This window comes from Culex quinquefasciatus, chromosome 3, assembly GCF_015732765.1.
Source record: "Culex quinquefasciatus strain JHB chromosome 3, VPISU_Cqui_1.0_pri_paternal, whole genome shotgun sequence".
Lineage (NCBI taxonomy): Eukaryota > Metazoa > Arthropoda > Insecta > Diptera > Culicidae > Culex > Culex quinquefasciatus.
Genome location: NC_051863.1, coordinates 89,705,244 through 89,714,069, shown reverse-complemented (window position 1 = coordinate 89,714,069; position 8,826 = coordinate 89,705,244). Strand labels below are relative to the sequence as shown.

General features: G+C 45.1%; 1 long non-coding RNA gene across 1 annotated transcript; it reads left to right on the top strand.

Moving 5' to 3' along the window:
* The first annotated feature begins 2,587 nt into the window (after positions 1–2,587).
* On the top strand, positions 2,588–8,310 carry LOC119769991. Its single transcript, XR_005278610.1, has 3 exons — positions 2,588–2,756; positions 7,435–7,846; positions 7,902–8,310. It is a non-coding gene; the product is annotated as an uncharacterized LOC119769991 (long non-coding RNA).
* Positions 8,311–8,826: the final 516 nt, after the last annotated feature.

Genomic DNA, 8,826 nt, shown 5'->3' with positions numbered 1-8,826 from the left:
TGATGTGTGGGCACGTTGTACTCACGGCATTTCTCGAGGATCTGCCGGAGCGAGAAAATTTGGTCCGTGGTGGCCCGAGCGCCAGTAAACCCCGCTTGATAGGGGCCCACGAACCTCCGTGCGTACGGTGTCAGCAGACGGCAGAGGATCTGGGAGAGGATTTTATAGGCCGCGTTGATAAGCGTGATGCCGCGGTAGTTACCGCAGTCCAACTTATCGCCCTTTTTGTAGATGGGACACACGACACCATCCATCCATTCTTCTGGTAGTTTCTCCTCCCTCCAGATCTTAGAAATCACCAAGTGGATCGCCCTCGCCAACTGCTCTCCTCCATATTTAAAGAGCTCACCGGGTAACCGATCTTTACCGGCGGCCCTGTTGTTCTTCAGCTGCCTGATCTCCTTCTTCACCGTCTCCAGATCAGGTGCCGGGAACTGTTGGTCAGCAGCGGGCGATCCAAGTTGGGCTTCAAAGCCGTCTCCATGCGCTACATCGCCGTTGAGGTGCTCGTTGAAGAACTGCTGCCACCTGTTCAACACCTCGCCTTTGTCCATAAGAAGGTTTCCCTCGGCGTCCCGACAAGTGTTGGCTTGCGGCGCATAGCCTTTGCGGGACCGGTTAACCTTCTCGTAGAACTTTCGCGTCTCGTTCTGCCGGAACAGCTGCTCCATTTCGGCGCGATCGCGATCTTCCAGCTGGCGCTTCTTGAGCTTGAAGACCGTTCTCTGCTGTTTCAGCGCTTGCTTGTATCTGGCCACGTTCTCATCAGTTGCAGCTCTCAGCTTCACCGCATAAGCTGCTTTCTTCTCGTCAAGTAGCCGCTGGCACTCCTCGTCGAACCAGCGCTGCTTTCCAACTCGGACCGTACTACCTAGCGCGGCTTCAGCGGCACTGCCGATGGCCGAGCATATTCTGCTCCATCCATCGTTGAGCGAGGCAGCGCCGAGTTCCTCCTCCGTTGGCAGGCTCGCTTCCAGCTGCTGCACGTAGTGCTGAGCCGCAGCCGTGTCCTGCAGCCGCTCGGTGTTGAACGGCGGTGGGAGCCGGCTCCGTCGTCGGTGGTACGTCGTCGACAGTTTTGAGTGCATGCTTGCACCCACCAGGTAGTGGTCCGAGTGGATGTCCGCACCGCGGTACGTGCGGATGTTCCGTATGTCCGAGAAGAATCGGCCGTCGATGAGGACGTGATCGATTTGTGTTTTTGTTCGTTGGTTAGGCGATGTCCAGGTGACTTTGTGGATGTCTTTCCGGGGGAAGAAAGTGCTCCGTACCACCATACCGCGGGAGGCTGCGAAGTTGATTCACCGCTGGCCGTTGTCGTTGGTGACGGTGTGCAGGCTATTCGGCCCGATCACCGGCTTGTACATCTCCTCCCTTCCTATGCGGGCGTTCATATCTCCGATGACGATCTTGACGTCCCTCTGCGGGCAGCTGTCGAACTTCTGCTCCAGCTTCGCGTAGAACGCTTCCTTCTCGGCATCGGATGATTCCTCGTGTGGGCAATGTACGTTGAAGATGTGATAGTTGAAGAAACGGCCTTTGATCCTCAACCTACACATCCGGTCGTCGATCGGCTCCCAATCTATCACACGACTCCGCATCTTGCCCAACACTATGAAGCCGGTTCCCAGCTTGTTTTCGGCTCCGCCGCTCTGGTACATGGTGAGCTCCAAAGCATCATCCTCCCACATCTTTGCTCCCTTCCAGCACATCTCCTGCAGTGCTACAACATCGAAGTTGCGGGGTTTGAGCTCGTTCAACAGAGCGTACTCATACCCATCAAAACGTAGCGATCTGCAGTTCCATGTTCCGAGTTTCCAATCGATGTCCTTTTCGTGCCTAGGTCTGTGCCGTTTGTTCCGGATCCTTATTCCTTCTTGATTGTTCGTAAAATTATTATAGCTAAATGAAAAACAACTAGAGTGACCATGTTACATCATCCCCTACTAAATTTACGAAAATTTGGTTGTGATACAACCAAATTTTCGTAGGGCAAACTATTGAAACTACTGTGGCTATGGCAGAAATGATGAAAACTAAAGAACTTGAAATTATTGCTGAGACTACAAAAATATTTGAGGAAAAAAAATTGTGGAACTACAAAACTTGGGCTTTATTTCGTTGGTAAACTCATTCATACATAAAACTTCCGAAGAATAACAATCACAATAAAAGCGCTATCACCTGAAATTTGATCAGAATTCCAGAGAAGCAAAACTCCTACTTCCACGACAACTACACAGAAAAAAAAATGTGAATTTACCGGACACTGAAATCTCGTTTTTAACGTAAACGTGCTCAATGTAAACTTGAAATGCAATGTAAAACGTTAAATTGCATCTAAAGAGCCTTCATGTAAAGTTAGATCCATTGTAACTCATGAATCTCATGTAAATCGAAATTTTAGTCTTGACAAATCATAAATTTGAAATTTTGAAAAGCATGTAAATGAATTTCTGCTGTAATTTTTTTGGAATGTAAAACATAAAAACATTTAAATTGCAGCTTGTTTGGCGAATGACAGTTCAAGCGATGAAGAAAAAAGAATCCAATGTTGTGATTGGTGCGCAGTGAAGTGGAAGTGTTTTTATTTAAAATGCTGGATTTTGCATCATCAGCTAATGTAGTAGCTGCTAAGGTTGCTGACGAAAACAATCTTAGTAGGTATTGAGATGTGTGTTTGTTATGAATTGAAGATATAGATTTGTTGTTTTGTGCGCTTGCAATTTGAGTGCACTTGTGAAATCAAAACTCAGGTAATGTAAACAAACAATAATTTGGTTGATACTTTTGATCGGTATTGTAAACAAGAAATGTTCTGTGGTTTTAACCCTTACAGTCCGAACGTCTGATGCGAGATACCGAAAAAACATTAAAAATGCTGTATCTTTGGCATCTTTTGACCAAATAAGTTCGTTCACCCCTCAAAAGAACCGGACAAATCTCTATTTTCAGAATCTACAAAGAAATCCGGAATCGGTCACTTGGCCAGGAGATATTCCGGAACCTAGTGGGGTAGGTTTTGTCCGGGTATGCAACCCAATCTACAAATCATGATTATTATCATAAATTCTTCAAAAAAATCCATCCCAATTTGCTCCAAGACCTGTTCTGGACATATAAGGCATATTCCTTTGATCCCGGACCATCGGATATGAATTGGCCACCCTTCCGGAACCGACTACACAGGAACGGATGTCGAATTCTACATCAAGTCTAATATGGCTTCCGACATGTCAAACGGCACTAAATTTGGCTCAGGAAATCAAATTAGACATCCTCAGTACGTTCTGGTGCCATTTGGCCACCCTGCCACCAACCCGGAATATCCGTAACATGGTTCCGGTGGACCAATTTCGGTAATTTCACGAGCACACTTTCCGACATGTCAAACAACACTGATTTTTGCTCAGGAACTCAAATTTGACATCCTCATTACGATCTGGTGCCATTTGGCCACCCTGCCACCAAACCGGAATATCCGTAACATGATTCCGGTGGACCAATTTCGGTAATTTCACGAGCACACTTTCCGACATGTCAAACAACACTGATTTTTGCTCAGGAACTCAAATTTGACATCCTCATACGATCTGGTGCCATTTGGCCACCCTGTCACCAACCCGGAATATCCGTAACATGGTTCCGATGGACCAATTTCGGTAATTTCACAAGGGTACTTTCCGATATGTCAAACAACACTGTTTTTTGCTCAGGAACTCAAATTTGACATCCACATTACGATCTGGTGCCATTTGGCCACGCTGCCATCAACCCGGAATATCCGGAAAAAATGGTTCCGGTGGACCAATTTCGGTAATTGACAAATCGGAAAGTATCCGTAAATTGGTCCATTAGAACCTTGTTACGGACAATCCGGGTTGGTGGCAGGGTGGCCAAAATGGCCAAAATGGCCACCCTGCCACCAACCCGGAATATCCGTAACATGGTTCCGATGGACCATTTGCGGTAATTTCACAAGTGTACCTTCCGATATGTCAAACAACACTGATTTTTGCTCAGGAACTCAAATTTGACATCCTCATTACGATCTGGTGCCATTTGGCCACCCTGCCACCAAACCGGAATATCCGTAACATGATTCCGGTGGACCAATTTCGGTAATTTCACGAGCACACTTTCCGACATGTCAAACAACACTGATTTTTGCTCAGGAACTCAAATTTGACATCCTCATACGATCTGGTGCCATTTGGCCACCCTGTCACCAACCCGGAATATCCGTAACATGGTTCCGATGGACCAATTTCGGTAATTTCACGAGCACACTTTCCGACTTGTCAAACAACACTGATTTTGGCTCAGGAACTCAAATTTGACATCCTCATTACGATCTGGTGCCATTTTGGCCACCCTGCCACCAACCCGGAATATCCGTAACATGGTTCCGATGGACCATTTGCGGTAATTTCACAAGTGTACCTTCCGATATGTCAAACAACACTGATTTTTGCCCAGAAACTCAAATTTAACATCCTCAGTACGTTCTGATGCCATTTGGCCACCCTGCCATCAACCCGGAATATCCGTAACATGGTTCCGATGGACCAATTTCGGTAATTTTACAAGTACACTTTCCGACTTGTCAAACAACACTGATTTTGGCTCAGGAACTCAAATTTGACATCCTCATTACGATCTGGTGCCATTTGACCACCATGCCACCAACCCGGAATATCCGTAACATGGTTCCGATGGACCAATTGCGGTAATTTCACAAGTGTATATTCCGATATGTCAAACAACACTGATTTTTGCCCAGAAACTCAAATTTGACATCCTCAGTACGTGAAACAACACTGATATTTGCTCAGGAACTCAAATTTGACATCCTCATTACGATCTGGTGCCATTTTGCCACCTGCCACCAACCCGGAATATCCGTAACATGGTTCCGGTGGACCAATTTCGGTAATTTCACGAGCACACTTTCCGACTTGTCAAACAACACTGATTTTGGCTCAGGAACTCAAATTTGACATCCTCAGTACGTTCTGGTGCCATTTGGCCACCCTGTCACCAACCACGATCGTAATGAGGATGTCAAATTTGAGTTCCTGAGCCAAAATCAGTGTTGTTTGACATGTCGGAAAGTGTGCTCGTGAAATTACCGAAATTGGTCCACCGGAACCATGTTACGGATATTCCGGGTTGGTGGCAGGTGGCCAAATGGCACCAGATCGTAATGAGGATGTCAAATTTGAGTTCCTGAGCAAAAATCAGTGTTGTTTGACATGTCGGAAAGTGTGCTCGTGAAATTACCGAAATTGGTCCACCGGAACCATGTTACGGATATTCCGGGTTGGTGGCAGAGTGGCCAAATGGCACCAGATCGTAATGAGGATGTCAAATTTGAGTTCCTGAGCAAAAATCAGTGTTGTTTGACATGTCGGAAAGTGTGCTCGTGAAATTACCGAAATTGGTCCACCGGAACCATGTTACGGATATTCCGGTTTGGTGGCAGAGTGGCCAAATGGCACCAAATCGTAATGAGGATGTCAAATTTGAGTTCCTGAGCAAATATCAGTGTTGTTTGACATGTCGGAAAGTGTACTTGTAAAATTACCGAAATTGGTCCATCGGAACCATGTTACGGATATTCCGGGTTGATGGCAGGGTGGCCTAATGGCATCAGAACGTACTGAGGATGTTAAATTTGAGTTTCTGGGCAAAAATCAGTGTTGTTTGACATGTCGGAAAGTATGCTCGTAAAATTACCGCAAATGGTCCATCGGAACCATGTTACGGATATTCCGGTTGGTGGCAGGGTGGCCAAAATGGCACCAGATCGTAATGAGGATGTCAAATTTGAGTTCCTGAGCCAAAATCAGTGTTGTTTGACAAGTCGGAAAGTGTGCTCGTGAAATTACCGAAATTGGTCCACCGGAATCATGTTACGGATATTCCGGGTTGGTGGCAGGGTGGCCAAATGGCACCAGATCGTAATGAGGATGTCAAATTTGAGTTCCTGAGCAAAAATCAGTGTTGTTTGACATGTCGGAAAGTATGCTCGTGAAATTACCGAAATTGGTCCACCGGAACCATGTTACGGATATTCCGGTTTGGTCGCAGAGTGGCCAAATGGCACCAAATCGTCATGGGGATGTCAAATTTGCGTTCCTGAGCAAAAATCAGTGTTGCTTGATATGTCGGAAAGTGTGCTCGTGAAATTACCGAAATTGGTCCACCGGAATCATGTTACGGATATTCCGGGTTGGTGGCAGGGTGGCCAAATGGCACCAGATCGTAATGAGGATGTCAAATTTGAGTTCCTGAGCAAAAATCAGTGTTGTTTGACATGTCGGAAAGTATGCTCGTAAAATTACCGAAATTGGTCCACCGGAACCATGTTACGGATATTCCGGTTTGGTCGCAGAGTGGCCAAATGGCACCAAATCGTCATGAGGATGTCATATTTGAGTTCCTGAGCAAAAATCAGTGTTGCTTGATATGTCGGAAAGTGTGCTCGTGAAATTACCGAAATTGGTCCACCGGAACCATGTTACGGATATTCCGGTTTGGTGGCAGAGTGGCCAAATGGCACCAAATCGTAATGAGGATGTCAAATTTGAGTTCCTGAGAAAAAATCAGTGTTGTTTGACATGTCGGAAAGTGTACTTGTGAAATTACCGAAATTGGTCCACCGGAACCATGTTACGGATATTCCGGGTTGATGGCAGGCTGGCCAAATGGCACCAGATCGTAATGAGGATGTCAAATTTGAGTTCCTGAGCCAAAATCAGTGTTGTTTGACATGTCGGAAAGTGTGCTCGTGAAATTACCGAAATTGGTCCATCGGAACCATGTTACGGATATTCCGGGTTGGTGGCAGGGTGGCCAAATGGCACCAGAACGTACTGAGGATGTCTAATTTGATTTCCTGAGCCAAATTTAGTGCCGTTTGACATGTCGGAAGCCATATTAGACTTGATGTAGAATTCGACATCCGTTCCTGTGTAGTCGGTTCCGGAAGGGTGGCCAATTCATATCCGATGGTCCGGGATCAAAGGAATATGCCTTATATGTCCAGAACAGGTCTTGGAGCAAATTGGGATGGTTTTTTTGAAGAATTTATGATAATAATCATGATTTGTAGATTGGGTTGCATACCCGGACAAAAACCTACCCCACTAGGTTCCGGAATATCTCCGTGGCCAAGTGACCGATTCCGGATTTCTTTGTAGATTCTGAAAATAGAGATTTGTCCGGTTCTTTTGAGGGGTGAACGAACTTATTTGGTCAAAAGAGGCCAAAGATACAGCATTTTTAAGGTTTTTTCGGTATCTCGCATCAGACGTTCGGACTGTAAGGGTTAATAAGGTATGAGCAATTGTTGTTTACATTACTCGTCGTCCAGATTTGAAATCTTGATTCGAACTGGAAGCTTGACTGGAAGGTCTTTTTACCCATCAGGAGGAAGTCAGAGAAAGTCTCGTCTGTCCAAACCAGCTGGCAAGCTGATACCTACCAAATCACGGAACGAAAAACGCTGTAACAGGCCCATACCGGCAACTGCTGCTGTCCATTTCGATGGTCCAACAAATCAAAATCCCGTTGGCTACGGCACTTCGCGTTGACCGGTTCGTGTGCATGCCAAAACTGCTTCGTTTGATTTGAGGCGATTCTACTCACACCCAATCCGGTACTAACCATCTGGAGCCGGCTTGCCGCTCTGCTAGACGTGCATGAAGCTGGTCTCGAATTGCGATTGCTGTCCGCCGGGGAGCTTTTCAGTTGAGGTCGGGCCGAATTTGTTCAAACAACGCTTTTTCTTTGAAGCTGGCCGGCACCAACGTTTACCTCCTACAGAAGATGCTGTATCCGGGTAAGTTAGAACTTTTCACCTTTGAGCATTTCTCATTTTTTTCAATTTATTTTAGATGGAGAAACACTTGAAACTAAACTAAGCAAAATGTTGAAAGCGTAACAAAATGTTTGGAAATTTTCAGTTTGGCAGACAGGATGACAACTCTGGAGTGTCGGAGTGTACACGGTAAACTTGGTCAACCAAGAATTTTGATAAATCCAGACTCCGACAAATAGACTCCTAAAGTGGGTAGAAGGAGGTTAGCACAAAAAGCTATTTAGGGGTTTTGACGGAACTTTCGTCAGAAAGGAAAATTGGTATAGTTGACGTTTGGAATTATAGATTCAAGACGTTTACAAACTTTTAGGTCTACTTAATAAGGCCAATGCAAATTTTAATTGAAGTTTTTTCCCGGCTTATCCGATGAACAAAAGCTTTTGATTTTTTTCCATTATGCAAAATTTCTTTTGTAGAAAAGTCTCGACGACCAATTCCAATTTGGTACAAAACAAGAATGCAAATGAGTGGAGTTTTTGCCTTTCTTACTAAAGAAAGGTATAGGTTTTACTTTAAGCCAGGACGTCATTTCCAGCTTCGTAAATATGTCGATTCAGCATGAATTTTAAACCGAAAAATCGCTAAAAAATCACACTGCATCGATTTTCGACGCTCTATCGATTCACCTTGATAGAACTCGTCTATCTCGAACCCTCGAATTTTGAGAAAATAAATTCCGTGGAGGTCGAGTGATGTTCGTATGTGGTAAAATTTTGCAAAATTTTGTGTCGCGCCGTTCTCAGCTCCCATAAATCCGATTTCGATTCTCCTAAATGCAGATGAAAGCTAGTGTGCTGAACCTGGGCGAGTTGCCGCGCAAATTTCGAAATATCCATCTGTTTTCGGATGCGGCCAGACTTTTCCAGAAAATACACAGTTTTCAAATGAAAATATGGTCCAATTTTTTCATTTTCATATCTTTTATTTATCTCAAAAATTGC